This window comes from Camponotus vicinus, unplaced genomic scaffold (genome assembly GCF_025532165.1).
Source record: "Camponotus vicinus isolate PSW18456_S1 unplaced genomic scaffold, iyCamVici1.0 SCAF_3, whole genome shotgun sequence".
NCBI classification, from domain to species: Eukaryota; Metazoa; Arthropoda; class Insecta; order Hymenoptera; family Formicidae; genus Camponotus; species Camponotus vicinus.
Genome location: NW_028141967.1, coordinates 17,296,875 through 17,323,325, shown reverse-complemented (window position 1 = coordinate 17,323,325; position 26,451 = coordinate 17,296,875). Strand labels below are relative to the sequence as shown.

Genomic DNA, 26,451 nt, shown 5'->3' with positions numbered 1-26,451 from the left:
TCGTAAAGGTTTGTTGCGCTTCTCCTTTCCTGTGGTGTCTATCGAAATATCTTTTGCGATCATTTATCTTCAAGCGTTAATTATTAATACCAGAGAGAAGACTGAGAGGTGTCATGGCCTGCTTTTAGGTGATCCCTGAAAGCGATACTCCCTCTATGGACATTGAAAACGTGGACATGAACTACAAAGCCAAAGTCCATGAATGTTCTCAGAGGGTAATATATAATGTGCACAATTTCTGGTTTTGTTCCGTACTATGTGCACGAAATGTCGGTAGCACCAGTGCTGTATAACAAGATACTTATGTATGTAAATTGATAGTAAATAAATTATTCAATCGCGAAAGACTGTAATATTCAAAGATGAAATAAATATTTTTCTATATTCATTGTCATATTTATATCTTTTTATTTACAAAACACAAAATGCCTGCTGTGGGATAAAAACATTTTTAACCGTATTTCTACAAATCTTCTTAATTAGCAGTAAACTGATCTTTGATATTTATTAATCATTTTTTTAATTATTTAAAAATTTAATTATTAATACATGTATAGAGTTTGTCAAATTAATCACTGATTCTTCTGAAGTTTTTATAATTAAGACTCGAAAAATATAGATGTTGCAAAATATTTTAAGTCTCTTCCTTTATATAAAATATAAAGAATTCATATGTTCCATTTTAATATAGCTAACATTATTTTTATATATTTTTATTATAATTTTCATACCGACATAATATTTTTATGCTTAATATAATATTTTTATGCATAATATTTTTAAGCTAAATACATACTACAAAATATATGACAAAATATAATACAAATTTAATATAAAATATAATTCGAAATTTAATACAAAATAATTTATTACATGGAATAATTTATTACACGAAAATGTCCAAAATATACGTATAATATAAAATTTACTAAAAATTTTTACATAGTCCAGACGAGACTGATCAGCGAAGATTAATTACGCGACATTTATTATTAATAATAAATATGCAATAATAGAATTTTTAATAAGTTTTATATAACGTAAATAATCGTGATCAAAAGAGTCATCAATAAAATTATTGATCGTTTCTTCGATTGTAAAAGAAAGTATTTGCATTACTGGTGCATTTTGTATAGATTATCAAAGGAAATATTTAAAATGAAAAGATATGATAGAATAAACTTCGAAATCAACAATTAAATTATTAAATAAATCGCAATTTAAAATTCGCGAGAAAACGCGACGAATAAATAAATCGACAATAATCTGAATATTCGATTCCGAGATACGCATAATTTTTATAATATGATAATCGAAACCATCAATAGACACGCGTGCGATATAATTATTATCATACAAAGGATGACAGACGAAGATATTTCGCAAACATTTGTGATCCGTATTGTTTATGAACATAAAATTCACTGTCCGATTTATTTGCGATTAATACGCGACTTTATACGATATTTCACGATTGAGAATAAAATACATATCCTATTTCGCGCATGATTAGCTGAATAAGATGAAATGAGCTCTATAAGCTTTAAAATATAATTAGAAATCGCGTTGTGGTCATGTTTAATAGAAAATAACAGAACAAATGATTTTCAAAGTCCCTCTAATAATCGATGTAATTGTAGAGTTTAATAAGATTTAAATAATGTAAAGAATCACATTTAAAACAGTCATTAATAAAGTTATCGATCGTCTTTTAAATTATAGAAGAAAATATTTGCACTACCAGCATTTTGCACGAACTATTAAAAACAATATTCAAAGACGTGGAAAGATAAACAAAGCTTCAATGTATAAGTCAACGATTAAATTATAAGATAAATCGCGATTTAAAATTCCCGAGAAAACGCGACGAATAAATAAATCGATAATATTCGGAATATCCCCGATTGTGATATGTATACCTTTTATAATATAATAATCGAAGCGCCTCAATAGACATTATAATCGCGCGCGATATAATTATCACATAAATGCGAAGATATTTTGACAGACAATTTGATGACTGTAATATTTACGAATATAGTACTCACTGTCCGAGTCAATTGCGAATCTTTATAAGATAAATCGCGACTCGAATTCACGAGAAAACGCGACGAATAAATAAATCGATAATATGCGGAATATTTGATCGCGATACGTATAATTTTTATAATATAATAATCGAAGCTCTTAATAGACACGTGCGCGATATAATTATTATCACGTAAATATAGAAAATCGAAAATATTTCGACAAACATTTGAGGTCTGTAATGTTTGTGAATATGCAATTCACCGACCGATTTACTTGCGAATTTTTATAAGATAAATCGCGATTTAAAATTCGGGATAAAACGCGACGAATAAATAAATCGATAATATTCAGAATATGCAATTGCAGATACGCGAGTGACATACCGGTAATCCGATAAAAAGAGGAGCGATCTTAAAAATGGAGAACGATTAACATCTTGTTTCTACATCAGATTTCGCAAGATCAATCTGCGAAAAAAAGTTAAGTGATCCATTGAACGTCGGGAACTTCACTGTAGGAGGAACGAATCCTGGATCTTCCGGACTATTCCCGATAGCAATGATTTCAGTAATAAATCAACGACAATTATCTCTCGTCATTATCTTCAATTCACGAAATTGATATGCACATCAGAAAACATGTTTTTCCATCATTAAGAAATATATTTCTTTATTGAAAATTAAATGGATATAACGACCTTTTTTATTGAAATGTGATTACGAACGATTATATTTATAAATAATAAAATACATGCATTATTGGAGTTTGTGTTAAATGTGCGAACACATAATTTGGGGTACCGTTTGCGCGCGCGAGACGAATCGAACCCGATAACAGCAAGATTTAAAAAATTTCAATTCGAATAGTGTGCAAAATAAAATAAATGAAATAATTTTAAATATATAATTAATTCTAGATTAATTCTTTAGATTCTTATTCTTATAACGTTTAAATTAATAATTTCTTTTCTTTTAATCAATATCTTACTGATATAGAGGTACCCATTCGATTTGTCTCGAAATTTTTAAGTATTCGCACATTTTATGTAACATTCATGTATAATTTCGCTTATATATAATATATAACATTATTAAAAATTATAAAAGTATTTTGGATACGTGAATTTGTGCATGTATTTTATTATACATATATATATATATATATATATATATATATATATATATATATAATATGGTATGTACCTAAAAACTAATATTTGAAAATGGCAATGGATGTCCTGCTGGAATACCTGCAAATAGTTTCTTAAAAGAAACTAAAAATTAATGTTAATATCCCCACCACCTAGAAATAATTTTTCAAAAGAGACAAATTATATTAATTAAAAATATATTCGTTCGTAATCATTTTTATCAAAAAATTTATACAAATTAATTACAATATGAAATTACTTGAAAAATTAAAATTTATACACAACGCTATATCCATATTTAATCTACTATTAAATCTTTCTGGCATTATATAATAATAATACCAATCCTAATAATGATAGAACATCTTTAACGAAGAAAAGAAAAGATACATTTCTCTCATCTAAATATATATTATTTAAATTAATTCGATGTTAAAGAAGCGTATCGTCGTTGAATTACTATCGAATTACCGAATTGCTTTCGGAAATTGCCAGGAAAACCTGGGATTAGTTCCTTCAATCTTACAATAAAAATTCCCAATTTTCAACAGGACACCGAACTAGACGTCGCGAATGGATCTCACAAGAACCGGTGAGAAATAATTCTCCATGATGAAAATCATTTCGACTCCTCGGCGATATGAGCCACGCAACTTTCATTAACGTTTATTTAACGGAAGGAACAATGATAACTCTTTTATTAAAACGACAATCTCGTCTAGGAACGCGAAAAAGAACGCGAGAAAAATACCGTGTTTTCGCAACGGTAATTTATTAATTTATTTATGAATATTTTCCGATACGAAAAAAAAAATTCGTAAATACAAATATAACTGAAAAAATTATTAAATTATTAAATTATTAAATTCATAATAATTAACTCGCGATTCTATAATATCGAAGGTGATCGTTAAATTTTGTGAAGCTAATATTTAATCGTTGACTTAGCACATCGAATCTTCACTCTCTTATTCGACATTTCTTTATATTTAATTAGCAATATTTAGGAATACTATCTGACGAGAGGGACAGCGATAAAATTCTTCTGTTAAAATGATAATCTTGTATAACGACGCGAAGAGAACGCGGAAAGAACATGGTATTTCCGCAATCATAATTTAATAATTTATTTTAAGAATATTCAGTTCCGTGCGATATCGAATTCATAAATAAATGAAGCTAATGGAAAGCATATCATTAAATTTATAATAATTGACTCGCGATTCTGTAACGAAGGCGGCCGTCAAATTTTATAATGCTTGTATTTAATCATTAATTTAGCATCGAATTTTTACATTTTATATAAAAATTTTCCGAATTTATTAATGACTCTTTGACATGAAAATACAAACAGTTACTCTTTTATGAATATTCCAAAAATATATACTACAGAAACAAATACTTTAATTTAATAAATTACTATTATGTAATCATTATACGTATACTTTCGATAATTTTTCGTGTAATTTACATAAGAATTTACAATCGTAAATACAATTTCATATAATATAATTATAATCATAATTGTATTGTATTTTACAATTAAAATATTAATGTTAGATTATAATTAAAATACAATTATAACTATTTATAATTTACAATTTACAATTTACAAATTTATGATGCTATCAATATCAAATAATAATATTCCATTTATTCAAATATTTAATAACATCGATATAATAATTTGATATTGATAGTATTAACATTTGGATTTAATATTATATTTGATTCAATACACATATATTTTTAAGTTTTAAAATAAAATATAACATGTTAAGATTTCTTAAAGGTTAATAATTATGCAATTTCTTTAATATTTCTGAAGATAATTTTGATAATTTAAATTTCACTTTTAAAACATGTTATATTAATTTTTACAACATTTTTAAAAATAAATTCAACTTAATTAAAATAATTTTAATTTATCCCTAGGATTATTACCCCTAGGATTATTGGAATATTAAAAGAAAGAATGAATCTTACTTAATAGCCCTAACAACCCTACTATTAAAGAATTCTAATAATTTTAATAGCTCTAACAATCCTACTATTACAGAATTCTAATGATCTTAAGAGCCCTAACAACCCTAATATTAATAGAAGAATTCTAATGATCTTAAGAGCCCTAATATTAATAGAAGAATTCTAATGATTTTACTTAATAGCCTTAACAACCCTACTTCCTGATTAACTAAAATTATTCGAGATTTGAGGAACCTATCTCTAATCATCACCTCACCTAATCACGTATATATTTTAGTCGCGTGCCCTAACCGCGTGCCCTAACCGTGTACCTTAACCGTACTCTTCAGGCCAGTTGAACCTACCTTTCGTTGATCCTGGCCACTTTCTTTCTCGATCTCTAATCAGAGATCGAAGAAGGAGATAATTACTCCTTCTTTTGCCGGATATTTATCGGCAAAAGAGCGTGAAATATTTACGCTCATTTAGTAACGATCGTCCGATTTCACGATCGTTCGTTAAATATTGAATATAATTTTATTTTAACTGAAATAAAGCCAAATTACTACAAATTTCTATAAATTATATTTTATAATAAAATATAAAATTAATGTGTGTATTTATCATATTACAAATTATTTAATTAATTAATCATTTGGCTTTATATTAAGTTAAAGTAAAGTTTAAAAACAATATCTACAAACAAATTCTACGATGGATGAGCTATGAGCAATTAGAAGATAAGTGCGTATTATAAGAATAAATTAGCATCAAAAATTGGTAAAATTGATAATTGTTAGTGCGTGTTTTTTATTTAATAAATTAGACAAAATCTTTACAAAAAAATCTTTCCTTGATCTCTTCTTTTTTAATTAATATTTCAATATATTTTCGCAATAGATGTAAAGCATAAGTTCGAAAGAACTTATTAAAACTATTAAATTAAATTTAACTAACTTAATTTAATTATTTAATTTAATTTATTTAATTTAATCCATCCTAGCTCATCCATTTTAAGGCAACGGATTTATCTACAATTTACAATCTACATCTACATCTACATCTGCAATCTCTACGAATCCATTACCTTAAATAAAAGTTTTTTTCACTCACCGGCACTGATGCGCAACAGCGGAGTTGTTGTAATCGAAGCTAGTTGTCTGTAACATACAAATATAAAATTCATTTATAATAATGCTCACAAAATGTAATTAATATTTAAAAAAATTTTTATCGCGCAGAATTTTATATCCGATGTGTAAAATAATAAGCAGATAAACACGTATGGAAAAATTTTATAAATTTTTGAAACTGTTTTTTAAATAGAAAATTTTATATGACTTTTATAGAAATCTTTCTCTTTAATACATTTAAATAATAAGATCGAATTATTGTTCGTTTGTAACAAGTTAACGATTTATAACAATTAATATATAAATAATAATATTCACCATCAGGTTGTTCCGCCGATGCAGGATGCCTCTCCTAGGCCTGCTCCTCCTCTCAGATCATCAGGGTTGTTGCATCGATCTATAACATACAAAAGAAGATTCCAATGTAGCGTTCAAAATAATTAATATTTCAAAAATTATTGTATGCATTGAATTTTATATTCGATGCATATAATAATAGCAGATTAATAAAATAATTCTATAAATTTTAAAAAACATTACTAATAATTCTCTTATAACTTTATAAAAGCTTACACCTTTACAAGATTATAGCTTTAATTTAAAAATCTTTTTCTTTAATTCTCTCTTATTTAAATAAAAATAAAAAAATATAAATAAAAACATCAAATTAATTGTTGCGATTAATTGTTTAATTTAAATTATAATAAATATATTTAATATTTAATATATAATTACAAATAAATTGCTTACCAGAAGGTTGCTCTGCCGGAGCCTGATGCCTCTCCTAGGCCTCCTCCTCCTCTCAGTCTTAGACGCGCGATACTTAACGGCACTCCCGCACTCACGAGCGATATTTTTATATCGCTATTTCCGCTATTTTACGCGCGATACTTAACGGTTTCCGCACTTTCGATGCGATTAAAAACTTTTTATTTGATCGCGCGATGTATATACTTAATATGTATACCTATACATTAGACGGCACTCCCGGTTTCGGTACGAGCGAAAATCCCATTTCACTTACGAGAATCAACTTCGAGTCAACTGGTCGGGATTGCAACGATACAACGAGCAAGGACTAAGCCCAAACCGGAAAGAAGACGAAACGATTGACGGAAATAGAGGAAAATGAAGTTCACCAGCTCTTTTTCGCGCATAATTATCTATCTCGTATCGAACCTGGACCCGCTAAGCACGATTTCAGGTGCTCCGCCCGGACATATTATGCCTCTCGCGGTTGCTATATGCTACACCAGGCTAGTAGACGGCAAAAGAAGAGGATACCCACATTTTTTAAATGCTAACATTCAGCAATTTAGAAAATGGGGAGGCAACCCCTTTTACTGAGCGAAAATCGTGCCTAGGGGAATCCACTCGACTCCTCGACAGGGTTAACACACGCAGTGCGTGTGGCTGTAGACGAGCAAAGAGAAGGGACCCATTGACGACCATTCCGAGCAATCGATCGAGTTCTAATCAATTCGGGCCGAATCACTTGACGAAGCACGAAGCGCGAGTGTACGTTGTAGAGCAACGTGTGCAAACTCGAACATCCCAGTTGACATCGGAAGTAGAGACTCGTGACAATAAAAGGAATTGGGATTTTTATACGAAAAGTCCAACGCGGAAGCGCGAAAACGCGACGACGCGAGAATACTACAACGCGAAAATGCGGTAACGAAACGCCGCCGTCCGCGACACGTTGACGGCACCGACGACACGAAAGGGTACTTAGCTTCCCATTCAGGCACCTTAAGATTTATCATAAATAGAAAAATTTAAGGTAAACCTCAAGGCACCATCCAAGTACTAAGCCCTCCCACCGCGACAAGGTGTACCCCATGGGAGGGTTATATTATATATAATTTTATATATAATATAATACATAATTTAAAATTTATTTTGTAATACAGTACATAAATTTAAATTCGCAAATATAAACGATAAATAAAAATATAAAAAATAAGAGAAAATCTATTATATAAAGCAATGTTCAAAATAATTGATTTTAAAACTAATTATTGCGCCCAAATAATTTTATTATAAATTGCGTAATTACAAAATAATTTATATTTCTTAAATATAAACTTTTAAAAATATGATAAATAAAAAATTTCTATTTTTTTATATATGAAGTATTTAAATAAATATATTAACATGAAATATTTTTTAAAATATAAGAAGTATCTGAAAATATTAATTAATAAACATTTTATAAATGTTTTAATTATTTTAAAATAAAATGGAATATTTTTTATAAGTATATGTATTATATATATTACACAATTTAAAATCACTATTGAATCACAATTAAAAGAATAAAACGAAACGAGAAATATGTATATTTTGAATATTGTTACGTCCGCGGCGGCGACTTCGAGATATCGAAGCGCGTTCAACACAATGGGGCACTCACGGACCGCGTAAGATAAGACACTTTTAACGGAAATTAAGAACTTTAATTAGAAACACAGAATACACAAACAACAAATAATAACAGGGGAAATCTCGCGATAACGACCCGTAATATAAAACGCGTCCGGATAGCTTGACAGCTATTCTTCGACTCAGCTCACCATCGTTGTTATATAACAATATATACTATTGATAAATAATTTATATGTTGTTGCGTTCGCGGAACGATATATATCGAACGTGCGCGACACAATCGATCGGCACGCTGACGTTCGCGCAGTAAATAATAAGGCGGTTTAAGGTATAAGAACTTTAATAAACCACGAGTAACATACAAGAATTCAGAATAATCGTAAAACGGATCACAGATAGACGTGTCCGCACAGCTTGACAGCTAGGCTCAGACTCTCTGACAGTCGTTGTTTATAACAACATCTTGACAACGCGCGCGGAAATGATCTTCCGTCGACGTACTTCCCGCCGAAAGAATTCAACAGGTGGCAAATACATCCAGAGGGATGGGACGCGGGGACGTAACAATATAATAAATAATGAATGTGATAAATAATTAAAATATTAATGACTTACATCATATCTTATTGATCCATCCATTTCCAAGACCTCCTTTTTTTCTTTTGTTTTTTTCACTTTTTCCTTGTGGCACTCCAATCCTCGTTGCACTCATTTAAATTCCTCGTTGCACTTACACTCATTCACGAAAAGTTCCTCGTTGCACTTGCAATTGTGTTTAGAGAAAGAATTTGATAATATATGAAACGTCTCACATCACTACTTCACTGCTCAAGAGCCACTGAGCGAATGATCGTAAGTCAGAAACACTACCGCGGTACTGTTTATATCGCCAAGGTTGACTACGTAAGGAAAGAATTTAATAATATGTGAAACGTCTCTCACGTCACTACTCAAGGCCACTGTGCGAATGATAATAAAGCCGTGTAACATATTAACAATAGCGCGATACTGTTTATCAAGGTCGAACACGGTGTTATTGATAATTCTCTCGTTGTCAAAATATTTTCTGTAATATAAAATATTCGCGCGCGGAATTAAATTATAGAAGTATTTTAATTTATTGATTAAGATTAATTGATTATTTATTAAACTATTCATCATGAAGTCTTTCATTATGCTAATTATTTGCATTTATAATTCGATTGTTTTATTTCATGTTCCCTCATAATCTATTATATTTAGATTATCAAGTACAACGATAAAGTAACACGGATGAAATATATTTTATTCTAAGCATTAAAATAATAATTATTGTCCGTAAAGATCGCAACGATCGAAGTGATGATTTAATATTTTGGATTCCTACAATTAATCGATTCTCGATTAAATTGTGTGTTTAATTAACAAGGATTGAGAAAATTTTAAGCATTGGTCGAAATATATTTAATTCTATTATATTGTTAAAGAAATATTATAATAAGTATCAATGATCGATATCTTAACATAATTAATTCTCTTATCCCCTTTTACGTATCCCCTGTTTCAATTTTTATTCACAGTAATGAATGATTGCGATTCGATAAAGATTTATCGTTCCGATACAGTTTCATGTCGTTAATTAATTTTTAATTAATTAATTTTTATTAATATTTATAGCAAATTATGTTTCGATATTAATCGTAGTTGTGTTTAGTAAAAAAATTACAATATACGAAGCGTTTCTCACCACTACTTTATTATTCGAGAGTCACCGTGCGAATGATGACAAAGCGGTAACGTATAGCGCGCTACTGTTTATTATATTTTATATTGCCAAAGTCGAATGCCGTGTTATCGATAATTCCAAAATATTTTATACATTATAAAATATACACTAACGGAATATTAAATTATGGAAGTATTTTAATTTATTGATTGAAATTGATTATTTATTAAACAATCGATTCTCGATTAAATTGTATATTGTTTAATTAAGAAGTATTGAGAAAATTTAAAGCATTGGTCGAAATATATTTAATTCTAATATTGTTAAAGAAATATTATAATTAGCATCAATGATCGAAAGATCATTACATAATTAATTCTCTTATCCCCTTTTATGTATACCCTGTTTCAATTTTTAATCGCGGTAATGAAGCATTACGATTCGATAAAGACTTATCGTTGCAATACAGTTTCATGTCGTTAATTAATTTTTATTAATATTTAAAGCAAATTATGTTTCGATACTAATCGTAATCGTGTTTAGTAAAAAAATTACAATATACGAAGCGTTTCTCACCACTACTTTATTACTCGAGAGTCATCGTGCGAATGATGACAAAGCGGTAACGTATAGCGCGCTACTGTTTATATTTTATATTGCCAAAGTCGAACACCGTGTTATTGATAATTTGTTGCCGAAATATTTTATATATTATAAAATATACACTATCGCGTAATATTAAATTATAGAAGTATTTTAATTTATTAATTAAAATTGATTATTTATTAAACAATTTGCCCGAACTCACCACTCCTTCCCCACTCTCCGTCGCGCGCCTAGTACAAGGTTACAATCAGACGACTCTCGTTGCCCCAAATTGGCCGATTTTCTTTAATTAATTTTTCGTTAATTATTACTAATATTGCAAAACAGAGCACCTTCCTTCTTAATTTGAGCCAATCTACCTTCACACCTCGGGACTACAAAAAGTTATCAGACATCCTGTCTACATATCTTATAGTACGTAAAATACATATTTCGGCAATGAATTTTCAATAACATATAGATAGTGATACGAATAAAATTACTACATGTTCTATACGAATAAAATTACTTCTTTAATAAGACATATAGTCAAATATATTTCGTGATAAAGTATAATTTATTATTTTAGATTCGTTGAAACCGTTCAAAACGTAACGATATATCCATCAGTTAATCATAATTTTACTAATCAGGTAATAATATTTTTAATAATATTTTACGATAGTAATTTTTTAATTAAAGAATAATATGAATAATATATAAAAAATTTATAAATCACTTACCACGCAATTTCATTACTCCGTATGTTGCCTGTCCTATATGCCTTTCCCAATATCCTTTTCCTCCCTTGTTCGTCCTTTGTTATTTTTTCGTGGCACTCACTCTCGAAAATACGACTAATTATAATTATGGAACGATTGTGAGATACCTTGCACGGCATGCCTCATCGCGGAATAATTATACAAGAAATGCACTTTATTATATTGTAAGAGATAGAGAACACACGAGGGACGTATTCGCTCGATATTTATATCGGGCCAAATTCAATACTACTTGTTAAATGCTATTTTCATTGTTGATATATGTATAATATATGTATATTAACACGAATTATAAGATCGAAAGATTAATGTAATTAATGTCATGATATGTAATAATTATTTAATTATTAATTCGATAATATACAAAGTATTTTGTATCACTATCTTTGCTCGAGTGTCACTGTACGAATAATACCAAAGTCGTGGCATGTAAATATTAGCGCGCTGTTGTTTACGCCACCAAGGCCAAGATGTTATTGTCCGTTCATCATCGAAATATTTTACATTCTTTAACAAACATATGCGCGAAATATTAAAGTATAGAGAAATATTTTAGATTATACAGATTAATTACATAATTATTTATTAAAAGATTAATGTATCTTTTATGGAGCTTTTCGTTATATGTTAATTATTTAGACGATTCTACCATTCGACGTTTTAAAGTGCGCGTTTTTAATCCGAATTATATTTAAATGATTGAAAAATAGATGAAACGTCGGAAACGAATTATATTTGACTATATAAATATCAATAAAAAATAATTTTCGCTCGTAAAAATTGATTTCATATTAATTAAATCAAAATTGCACATAAATGCCACAGCGCGGTAGTTGGAGCGCAGGAAAAAAACAATACTTCCTTTTTATTAATTGTTGCTTATTTCGAACTAAAAAACTACAAAAATAACGAATATTTCGGATCGTCTTTGATCCTTCCTCAGCACGATTAATAATATAAAATATTATATATATATATATATATATATATATATATATATAATATTATAATATTGTAATCACACATAATATTTTATTATAATCTTCATCGCTGCAATATTTTTTATATTTAAAATGCTCTATATTATAGAATACAATGTACTTAATAATAAAGTATAACATAATTACAAAATATATTATTATTATATTATTAGTAAATTTTATAATTCTTTGCAAGCTGTCTTTTTATATGTCTAATCATTATGCGTCTCTGTCCAATGCATCTGTTTCTTAGAATCTTCGGATTGTTATGAACTGCCTCGTCCTAAAAAACTGTAGAAATGCTTCTTCTTCTTGTGATGTCCATCGGAATACTTTCTGTGGCCATTTGTTGTCTTCAGGCATTTTTAACAAATATTCAAATTGCTGAAGTCTATTTTTCTTTATTCTTTCGATTATTGTCTCTTTTGCTTCATTTTACAAACATATTAATAATTCATTTTATTCAAAAATATTAATATAATAATATAATAAATATTATTATATATTAATTAATATGCATTAATTAATATATTAATATAATAAATAATTAATATGAATAAATAATATAATAATTTTGGTATCTCTCTTAGTCTGACTCTTCCCCTTCAACCTATCCGGCATGGGTGTCCCTGCCGGTAACGACGGCCAGTATTCATAATTCACTCTTATATTTAAGATCGTCTTAAGTAAGTTGGAAAATATTATATAACTATTTATTATATAACTTATTATATAACTTATTTTAATAACTAAATGGAATCTTAAGAAGCAATCTAAGATACTTAAGATTATTTTAAATATAAGAGTAGTCTATATGAATATCGGCGTGTGTTACCGCCGGCATAGCTCTTAGGTTCATTAAAGTACTCAAACCTCCTCACCAGACAAATGCCTTCGTTAAGGTAGAGATATATCGAGGAGGAAAAATTTTTTTTTATTTTTTATTTTTTTTTTCAATACAGGGTTTAATAAAAAAGTTAATGTAAAATATAATTTGAAATTTAATACAAAATAATTTATTACATGGAATAATTTATTACACGAAATGAAATTTAATACAAAATAATTTATTACATGGAATAATTTATTACACGAAAATATCCAAAATATACGTATAATATAAAATTTACTAAAAATTTTTACATAGGCCAGACGAGAATGATTAGCGATGATTAATTACGCGACATTTATTATTAATAATAGATATGCAATAATAGAATTTAATGTAACGTAATTATATGTAACGTAAATAATCAAAAGAGTCATTAATAAAATTATTGATCATTTCTACGATTGTAGAAGAAAGTTTTTACATTACTGGCGCATTTTGCGCGGACTTATTAAAGACAACATTCAAAGACATGGAAAGAGAGACAAAGCTTCGATGTATAAGTCAACGATTAAATTATAAGATAACGTTAAATTATAAGATAAATCGTGATTTAAAATTCCCGAGAAAACGCGACGATTAAATAAATCGATAATATTCGGAATATCCGATTGCGATATGTATAATTTTTATAATATAATAATCGAAGCTCTCAATAGACACGAGCACGATATAATTATTGTCACGTAAATATAGAAAATCGAAGATGTTTCGACAAACATTTGAGATCTGTAATGTTTGCGAATATACAATTCACCGATCGATATATTTGCGAATTTTTATAAGATAAATCGCGATTTAAAATTCGCGATAAAACACGACGAATAAATAAATCGATAATATTCAAAATATTCAAATGCAGATACGCGAGTGACATACCGGTAATATTCGATAAAAAGAGAAGCGATCTTAAAAATGAAGAACGATTAACATCTTATTTCTACATCAGATTTCGCAAGATCAATCTGCAAAGAAAAGTTAAGTGATCCATTGAACGTCGGGAACTTCACTGTAGGAGGGAACGAATCCCGGATCTTCCGGACTATTCCCAATAGCAATGATTTCAGTAATAAATCAACGACAATTATCCCTCGTCATTATCTTCAATTCACGAAATTGATATGCACATCAGAAAACATGTTCTTCCATTACTAAGAAATATATTTCTTCATTGAAAATTAAATGGATATAACGATTTTTTTATAGAAATGTGATTACGAACGATTATATTTATAAATAATAAAATACATGCATCATTGGAGTTTGTGTTAAATGTGCGAACACATAATTTGGGGTACCGTTTGCGCGCGCGAGACGAATCGAACCCGATAACAGCAAGATTTAAAAAATTTCAATTCGAATAGTGTGCAAAATAAAATAAATGAAATAATTTTAAATATATAATTAATTCTAGATTAATTCTCTAGATTCTCTAGATTCCTTATTCTTATAACGTTTAAATTAATCATTTATTTTCTTTTAATCAATCTTACTGATATAGGGGTACCCATTCGATTCGTCTCTAAATTTTTAAGTATTCGCACATTTTATGTAACATTCATATATAATTTCGCGTATATATAATATATCATATTAATAAAAATTATAAAAATATTTTGGATACGTTAATTTGTGCATGTATTTTATTATACATATATATAAAATGGTATATATCTAAAAACTAATATTCTAAAATGGCGATGTCCAATACCTGCAAATAGTTTCTTAAAAGAAACTAAAAACTAATATTAATATCCCCAGTACCTAGAAATAATTTTTCAAATGAGATAATTAATTAATAATTAATAAAATATATTCGTTCGTAATCATTTTTATCCAAAAAGTTAATAAAAACTAATTATAATATGAAATTACTTGAAAAATAAAAATTTATACACAATGCTATATCCATATTTAATCTACTATTAAACCTTTCTGGCATTAGACAATAATAATTCCAATCCTAATAATGACAGAACATTTTTAACGAAGAAAGAATAGATGCATTTCTCTCACATCTAAATATATATTATTTAAATTAATTCGATTTTAAAGAAGCGTATGGCGTTCGTCGTTGTATTACTACCGAAATCATTGCTTTCGGAAATTGCCAGGAAAAACCGAGATTAATTCCATTCTTACAATAAAAATTCCCAATTTTCAACAGGGCACCGAACTAGACGTCGCGAATGGATCTTACAAGAACCGATGAGAAATAATTCTCCATAATGAAAATCGTCTCCTCGGCGGTACGAGCCACGCAACTTTCATTAACGTTTATCTAACGAAAGGAACAACGATAACTCTTTTATCAAAATGATAATCTCGTATAAGAACGCGAAAAGAACGCGGGAAAAACACGGTGTTTTCGCAACTGTAATTTATAATTTATTTATGAATATTTTCCGATACGAAATTCGTAAATACACAAATATAACTGAAAAAACAAATTATTAAATTCATAATAATTAACTCGCGATTCTATAATATCGAAGGTGATCGTTAAATTTTGTGAAGCTAATATTTCGTAATGATCGTTGACTTATCTTATCGAATCTTCACATTCTTATTCCATATTTCTTTATATTTAATTAACAATATTTAGCAATATTATCTGACGATAGAGACAGCGATAAGATCCTTTATTAATTCAATCTCGTTTGAAAATGCAAAAAGAACGCGGAAAGAGCACGGTATTTTCACAATCATAATTTATTAATTTATTTTACGATTATTTAGTTACGCGCGATATGGAATTCATAAATAGATAAATCTAACGGAAAGCATATCATTAAATTTATAATAATTTGACTCGCGATTCTATAACGAAGGCGTTCGTCAAATTTTGTAAAGCTTATATCTGATCATTAATTTAGCACCGAATTTTTACATTTTATATAAAAATTTTCCGAATTTATTAATGACTCTTTGATATAAAAATATAAACAGTTACTCTTTTATGAATATTTCAAAAATATATACTATAGAATCAAATATGTTAATTTAATGAAATTATTATTATATCATCATTATACGTACTTTCGATATAATTTTCGTGTAATCTACATAAGAATGTATTTACGTAATTTACAATCGTAAATACAATTTCATAATTATAGTTATAATTGTATTTTATACATGTGTATTTTATACACATTTATGTCAATAATTAAAAATATCAATTAATATACAATTATAACTATTTACAATTTACAAAACACAATTTACTAATTACAAATTACAATTTATGTTATCAATATCAAATAAATGTACTTGATTTATTCAAATGTTTAATAACATAAATAATTTGACATTGACAGCATTAACATTTGGACTTAATATTATAGTTATATATTAATTTACATATATATATGATATATTTTTAATTTTTAAAATAAAATATAACATGTTAAAATATATCGAACATTTATAATTATGCAATTTGTTTAATATTCTTGAAAATAATTTTGATAATTTAAATTTCATTTTTAAAACATGTTTAAAAGTAAATTCAATTCGCGCATGATTAGTTAAATGAAATAAAATGAATCCTACAATTTTAAATATAATTAAAAAATCACGTTGTTTGCCACGGTTTAATAGAGAATTACGAAATGAATGATTGTACCAAAGTCCCTCTCTAATAATTTAACTATCTAACTATATCTTTAACTATCGATGTATTAGTAGAGTTTAATAAGATTTATATAATGATTTAAACAGTCGCGATTAATCATTAATAAAATTATCCATCATCTTTTTAAATAGTAAAAAAAAATATTTGCACTACTAGCGCAGACTATAAAAGATAATATTCAAAGACGTGGAAAGACAGACAAAGTTTCGACGTATAAATCAACGATTAAATTATAAGATAATATTAAGATAAATCGCGATTTAATATTCCCGAGAAAACGCGACGACTAAATAAATCGATAATATTCGGAATATCTGATTGCGATATGTATATCTTTTATAATATAATAATCGAAGCTCTCAACAGACATGAGCACGATATAATTATTATCACGTAAATATAGAAAATCGAAAATATCTCGACAATCATTTGAGGTCTGTAATGTTTGCGAATATACAATTTATCGACCGAATTACTTCCGAATTTTTATAAAATAAATCGCGCTTTTAAATTCATGACAAAACGCGACGAATAAATAAATCTATAATATTCAAAATATTCAATTGCAGAGGGACAGCGATAAAATTCTTTTGTTAAAACGGTAATCTTGTATAAGAGCGATTAAAAATTTTATATTTGATCACGCGATGTGTATATACTTAATATGTATATACTTTAGACGGCACTCCCGGTTTCGGTACGAGCGAAAATCCCATTTCACTTACGAGAATCAACTTCGAGCCAATAGGTCGGGAACGCAACGATACAACGAGCAAGGATTAAGTCCAAACCGGAAAGAAGACGAAACGATTGACGGAAATAGAGGAAAATGAAGTCTGAATCACCAACTCTTTTTCGCGCATAATTATCCTATCTCGTATCGAACCTGGACCCGCTAAGCACGATTTCAGGTGCTCCGCCCGGACATATTATGCCTCTCGCGGTTGCTATATGCTACACCAGGCTAGTAGACGGCAAAAGAAGAGGATACCCACATTTTTTAAATGCTAACATTCAGCAATTTAGAAAATGGGGAGGCAACCCCTTTTACCGAGCGAAAATCGTGCCTAGGGGAATCCACTCGACTCCTCGACAGGGTTAACACACGCAGTGCGTGTGGCTGTAGACGAGCAAAGAGAAGGGACCCATTGACGACCATTCCGAGCAATCGATCGAGTTCTAATCAATTCGGGCCGAATCACTTGACGAAGCACGAAGCGCGAGTGTACGTTGCAGAGCAACGTGTGCAAACCCGAACATCCCAGTTAATTGGCATCGGAAGTAGAGACTTGTGACAATAATGAAATTGGGATTTTTATACAAAAAGTTCAACGCGGAAGTGCGAAAACGCGACGACGCGAGAATACTACAACGCGGAAACACGGTAACGAAATGCCGCCGTCCGCAACACGTTGACGGCACCGACGATGGAAAGTCGACGACGCAATGTGCGTTCAATGCATTAAATGCGCGTGCCACCTAAGAGCCATTGTGGGATCTTACAATAAAAATCCCTAATTTTTAACATGGCACCGAACTAAACGTCGCGAATGGATCTTATAAGAACCGATGAGAAATAATTCTCCATAATGAAAATCGTTTCGACTCCTCGGCGGTACGAGCCACGCAACTTTCATTAACGTTTATATAACGAAAGGAACAACGACAATCTCGTCTAAGAACGCGAAAAGAACGCGGGAAAAACACCGTAATTTTTTCGCAACCGTAATTTATTAATTTATTTATAAATATTTTCCGATACGAAATTCGTAAATACACAAATATAACCGAAGAAACAAATTATTAAATTCATAATAATTAACTCGCGATTCCATAATAGCAAAGGTGACCGCGATAAATTTTGTGAAGCTAATATTTAATCGTTGACTTATCACATCGAATCTTCACACTCTTATTCCATATTTCTTTATATTTAATTAGCGCAATGTTCAGGAATATTATCTGACGAGAGATAAAATTATAGATAAATAGATAAAATTCTTTTGCTAAAACGGTAATCTTGTATAAGAACGCGAAAAGAACGCGGAAAGAGCACGGTATTTTCGCAATCATAATTTATTAATTTATTTTACGAAGATGAGTATTCAGTTCCGCGCGATATGGAATAATAAATCATAAATAGATAAATCTAACGGAAAGCATATCATTAAATTATAGTTATAATTATAATTGTATTTTATACACATTTATGTCAATAATTAAAAATATCAATATTAGATTATAATTAATATACAATTATAACTATTTACAATTTACAAATTACAAATTACAATTTACAAAATACAATTTATAATGTTATCAATATCAAATAAATGAATTCGATTTATTCAAATGTTTAATAACATAAATAATTTGATATTGACAGCATTAACATTTGGACTTAATGTTATATATCATATATATGTGTGAATTATATATTTATATATTTTTAATTTCTAAATAAAATATAACATGTTAAAAAGTATCTTGAACATCTATAATTATGCAATTTGTTTAATTTTCTTGAAAATAATTTTGATAATTTAAATTTCACTTTTAAAACATTTTTAAAAATAAATTCAATTTAATTTCTTAAAAATAATTTTAATTTATTATAAAGAATTACACAAAAGTATCCAAAATATACGTATAATATAAGATTTATAAAAGTTTCTACATAGTCAAAACAAGACTGATTAGCGTTGGTGAATTATGCGATATTCATTAGTAATAATTGATATGCAATAATAGAATTTAATAAGTTTTATGTAACATAAATATATATAATCGTGATCAAAAGAGTCATTAATAAAATTATCGTTTTTTCGATTGTAGAAGAAAGTATTTGCATTATTGGCGCATAATACAAGATAAATAACGGTTTAAAATTCGCGAGAAAACGGTAACGAATAAATAAATCGATAATATTAGTAATATTCGATTACCATATGCATAATTTTTGTAATACGATAATCGAAACCGCCAATAGACAGCGTGACATAATTATTATCAAACAAATACGAAGATATTTCGAGATATTTGAGATCTATAATACTTGCGAATATAGAATTTATTGTTTGACTTATTTGCGAATTTTTAGAAGATAAATCATGATTTATAATTCGCGAGAAGACGTGACAAATAAATAAATCGACAATATTCGAAATATTTGATTGCGATATGTATAATTTTTATAATATAATCGGAGCCCCTAATAGACACGCGCGATATAATTACTATCACACACAAGTCCGAAGATATTTCGATAGACATTTAAGGTCTATAATATTTGCGAATTTATTTGCGATTTATTTGCGATTAATACGCTATTTTATATAAATGTCGCGATTGAGAAGACGTATATTGAAAATACATATTACATCTTGCGCATGATTAATTCAATGAAGTAAAATAAATCTTAAAACTTTACAATTTTAATATATAATTAAAAAATCGCGTTATCACCACGTTTAATAGAGAATAACGGAACGAATAATTTTATCAACGTCCCTCTAATACTCTAACTACATATTTAACTATATCTGTAACTATTAATGTAATAGTAGAGTTTAATAAGATTTAAATAATGTAAACAATCGCGATTAAAACAGTCATTAATAAAAGTATCAATCGTCTTTTAAATAGTAGAAAAAAATATTTGCCCTACTAGCGCAGACTATTAACGACAATATTCAAAGACGTGAAAAGATAAACAAAGCTTCCATGTAAGTCAGCGATTAAGTTAGGTAAATCGCGATTTAAAATTCGCGGGAAAACGCGACGAATAAATAAATTGATAATACACGAAATATTCGATATGTATAATTTTTATAATATAATAATCGCGAAATCCTCAATAGATACGCGCGCAATGTAATTATACTGTCACATAAATGCGAAGATATATTTCGACAGACATTCGAGGTCTGTAATATTTGCGAATATAAAATTCACTATTCGATTTATTTGCGATTAATATGCAATTTTATATGAACGTCGCGATTTAAAATAAGATACATATCTCGCGCATGACTAACTAAATAAGATAAAATGGAAAATTTTTATAATATGATAATCGAAATCATCAATAGACGCGTGCGCGACATAATTATTATCACTCAAATTATCACGCAATTTGTAAATAATCGCGATTAAAACAGTCATTAAAAAAATTATCGATCGTTTTTTAAATAGTAGAAAAAAATATTTGCACTACTAGCGCATTTTGCGCGGACTATTGGAAACAATATTCTAAGACGTGAAAAGATAGACAAAGCTTCGATGTATAAGTCAATGATTAAATTATAAGATAATATTAAAATATAAGACACATTCGCGATTTAAAATTCCCGAGAAAACGCGACAAATAAATAAATTGATAATATTCGGAATAACCAAGAGATTCCGCGATATCTATAATTTTTATAATATAATAATCGAAGCGCCCTCAATAGACACGCGCGCGATATAATTATTATCACACAAAGGCGAAGATATTTCGATAGACAATTTGAGGTCTGTAATGTTTGCGAATATATAATTTATCGACTGATTTACGTGCGAATTTTTATAAGATAAATCGCGATTTAAAATTCGTGATAAAACACAACGAATAAATAAATCTATAATATTCAAAATAATCGATTGCGCATAAATTTTATAATATAATTCGACGCCATTTGATACGCGGATAACATACCGGTAATATCCGATAAAAAGAGGAGCGACCTTAAAAATGGAGAACGATATTAACATCTTGTTTCTACATCAAATTTCGCAAGATCAATTTGCGAAGAAAAGTTAAGTGATCCATTGAACGTCGGGAACTTCACTGTAGGAGGGAACGAATCCCGAATCTTCCGGACTATTCCCAATAGCAATGATTTCAGTAATAAATCAACGACAATTATCCCTTGTCATTATCTTCAATTCACGAAATTGATATTCACGTCAGAAAACATGTTCTTACATTATTAAGAAATATATTTCTTTATTGAAAAATAAATGGATATAACGATTTTTTTTATAGAAATGTGATTACGAACGATTATATTTATAAATAATAAAATACATGGATCATTGGAGTTTGTGTTAAATGTGCAAACACATAATTTGGGGTAGCGTTTGCGCGCGCGAGACGAATCGAACCCGATAACAGCAAGATTTAAAAAATTTCAATTCGAATAGTGTGCAAAATAAAATAAATGAAATAATTTTAAATATATAATTAATTCTAGATTAATTCTCTAGATTCTCTAGATTCCTTATTCTTATAACGTTTAAATTAATCATTTATTTTCTTTTAATCAATCTTACTGATATAGGGGTACCCATTCGATTCGTCTCTAAATTTTTAAGTATTCGCACATTTTATGTAACATTCATATATAATTTCGCGTATATATAATATATCATATTAATAAAAATTATAAAAATATTTTGGATACGTTAATTTGTGCATGTATTTTATTATACATATATATAAAATGGTATATATCTAAAAACTAATATTCTAAAATGGCGATGTTCAATACCTGCAAATAGTTTCTTAAAAGAAACTAAAAACTAATATTAATATCCCCAGTACCTAGAAATAATTTTTCAAATGAGATAATTAATTAATAATTAATAAAATATATTCGTTCGTAATCATTTTTATCCAAAAAGTTAATAAAAACTAATTATAATATGAAATTACTTGAAAAATAAAAATTTATACACAATGCTATATCCATATTTAATCTACTATTAAACCTTTCTGGCATTAGACAATAATAATTACAATCCTAATAATGACAGAACATTTTTAACGAAGAAAAGAATAGATGCATTTCTCTCACATCTAAATATATATTATTTAAATTAATTCGATTTTAAAGAAGCGTATGGCGTTCGTCGTTGTATTACTACCGAAATCATTGCTTTCGGAAATTGCCAGGAAAAACCGGGGTTAATTCCATTCTTACAATAAAAATTCCCAATTTTCAACAGGGCACCGAACTAGACGTCGCGAATGGATCTTACAAGAACCGATGAGAAATAATTCTCCATAATGAAAATCGTCTCCTCGGCGGTACGAGCCACGCAACTTTCATTAACGTTTATCTAACGAAAGGAACAACGATAACTCTTTTATTAAAATGATAATCTCGTATAAGAACGTGAAAAGAACGCGGAAAAAACACCGTAATTTTTTCGCAACCGTAATTTATTAATTTATTTATAAATATTTTCTGATACAAAATTCGTAAATACACAAATATGACCGAAGAAACAAATTATTAAATTGATAATAATTAACTCGCGATTCTATAATATCGAAGGTGATCGTTTAATTTTATAAAGCTAATATTTAATCGTTGACTTAACACATCGAATCTTCACACTCTTATTCCATATTTTTTTATATTTAATTAGCGCAGTATTCAGGAATATTATTTCACGAGAGAGGAACAGCGGAGATCCTTTATTAAAATGGCAATTTCGTCTAAGAATAGGGAAGGAATGCGGAAATAAATATGATATGTTTCCGTAATTTATTAATTTTGCGAATATTTATTTCGGATACGAAATTCGTAAATACATAAATCGAATTGAAAGTAAATCATTAAATCCATATAATAATTGACTCGCAACTTCATAACATGGAAAGCAATCGTTAAATTTTGTGAAGCTAATACTTAATCGCTAACTTAACATCAACTCTTTATACTCTTATTCGATATTTTTTTACTTTTAATTAGCAATATTTGAGAATATTATTTGAGAGGGACGGCAATAAGATTCTTTATTAAAATGGCAATCTCGTCTAAAAACGCGAAAAGAACGCGAAAAGAACGCGGAGAAAGCACGGTATTTTCGTAATCATAATTTATTTCATGAATATTCAGTTCCGCGCGATATGGAATTTATAAATAGATTTCGAATTTATTAATGACTCTTTGATATGAAAATACAAACAGTTACTCTTTTATAAATATTTCAAAAATATATACTATAGAATCCAATATGTTAATTTAATGAATTACTATTATATAATCATTATACGTATACTTTGGATAATTTTTCGTGTATTATTATTATGTAATTTTTGGTGTAATTTGCATAAGAATGTATTCATGATATTTCTTAAACACTAAAAATTATGTACAATTTTCTTAATATTCCTGAAAAAAAAATTTTAATAATTTAGATTTTATTTTTAAAGCATTTTTAAGAATCAATTCAATTTCATTTTTTAAACTGAAATAAAGCCAAATTACAAATTTCTATATATTGTATTAGACTGCTAACACGGCCATATTTCATATGGTAAAATATAAAACAAGAGCAACCGTTTATAATTGAGCAGAATTTATGCCGAGTATCACAGAATTTAACATAACACTGTCACTCTCGAAAGATGCAATTGTAATTTATATAATTATTGCTTGTATATTTATTTTAATACTATATTTTAATATTTTATAACTGTTTATATTTATTTTTATCTCGTTGCAGTTTATATTTATTTTAATGCCGGCAAAATGAAATGACACAATATGTATATATTAATCTAATCTGTGTATGTATCCTGCCCAATTGTAAATGGTTATCCTGATTTTAGCTGTTAGCAGTCTATAATATATAATATATAAAATTTTTATAATATAAAAATTTTCTATGCAAATTATCAATAAAAATTGATTGATATTATAATAATATATATAATTAATAAATTTTTATAGTAATGCATAATTTATAATAAAATATAAAATTAATATGTGTATAACACTTATCATATTACAAGTTATTTCATTAATTAATCATTTGGCTTTACATTAAGTTTAAAAACAATATCTACAACAAATTCTATAATGGATGAGCTATAAGAAATTAGAATAAGATAAGTGAATAAGATAAATACGCGTTATAAGAATAAATTAGCATCAGATGTAATTGATAAAATTTTTAATGTTCTTTTCAATAAATTAGATAAAATTTATACAAAAATAATCTTTTCTCGATCTTCTTTCTTTATAATTAAAATACTGCAATATATTTTCGCGATGCATGCAATACATTTCGAACGAAATTATTAAAAGTTATTTAATCTATCCTAGCTCATCCATTTTAAGGCAACGGATTTATCTACAATCTCTACTGTTACCTTAAAATTAAATAAAAGTTTTTGTCACTCACCGTGGCATTGATGTGCAGCAGCGGAGTTGTCGTTATCGAAACTACGTTGTCGTTAAAACTACGTCTGTTACATACAAAAATAAAATTCATTTATAGCAAAGCTCAAAATACAATCAATATTTCAAAAAATTATTATTGTACGGAATTTCATATCCGGTGTGTAAAATAATAAGCAGATATAAACACGTATGGGAAGATTTTATAAATTTTGAAATTATTTTTTCAATAGAAATTTTTATATTTAAAAATCTTTCTCTCTAATTTTCTCTTTAATTCCTTTAAATTATAAGAACGAATTATTATGCGTATGATTTATAACAATTGATATACAAATAATAAATATTCACCATCAGGTTGCTTCGCCGATGCAAGATGCCTCTCCCAGGCCTCCTCCTCCTCTCACAATAGTTTGTTGGTCTGTAACACACAAAGAAGATTCAAATTGTAGTCACGGTCAAAAAATTATTATTATATGCATTTAATTTTATATCCGACGCACATAAATAATAAGCAGATAAACAATTTTATAAATTTTGAAAAAAATTCTACTAATAAGTAATAATTTAATAATTCTATTAAAAGCTATTCGAACGTAGAAACTTTTAAATTACAGTTTTTATGTAAAAATTTCTCTCTTTTTCTCTTGTTTAAGTCATGTATATAAAAAATCAAATTACGCGATTAATTACTTAATTTAAATCGCGCGTACGCAATTAATAAATAATTATATATAAGCGATAATTTATTTACCATAGAGTTGCTTCACAGGTGCCTGATGCCTCTCCCAGGCCTCCTCCTCCTCTCATGTTGTTGACGCGCGATACTTTCAACGGCACTCTCGCACTCACGAGCGATATTTTTATATCGCTATTTTCGCTATTTTACGCGCGATACATAACGATTTCCGCACTATTTCGATGCGATTAAAAATTTTATATTTGATCGCGCGATGTATATACTTAATATGTATACCTATACATTAGACGGCACTCCCGGTTTCGGTACGAGCGAAAATCCCATTTCAC

General features: G+C 28.2%; 1 long non-coding RNA gene across 1 annotated transcript; it reads right to left on the bottom strand.

Moving 5' to 3' along the window:
- Positions 1-88: 88 nt before the first annotated feature.
- Positions 89-26,257, bottom strand: LOC145969283 (uncharacterized). The gene is made up of 4 exons (XR_014438003.1): positions 26,177-26,257; positions 25,774-25,843; positions 25,427-25,490; positions 89-153 (listed from the first exon to the last, which is right to left on the bottom strand). It is a non-coding gene; the product is annotated as an uncharacterized LOC145969283 (long non-coding RNA).
- Between the last annotated feature and the right edge of the window lie 194 nt (positions 26,258-26,451).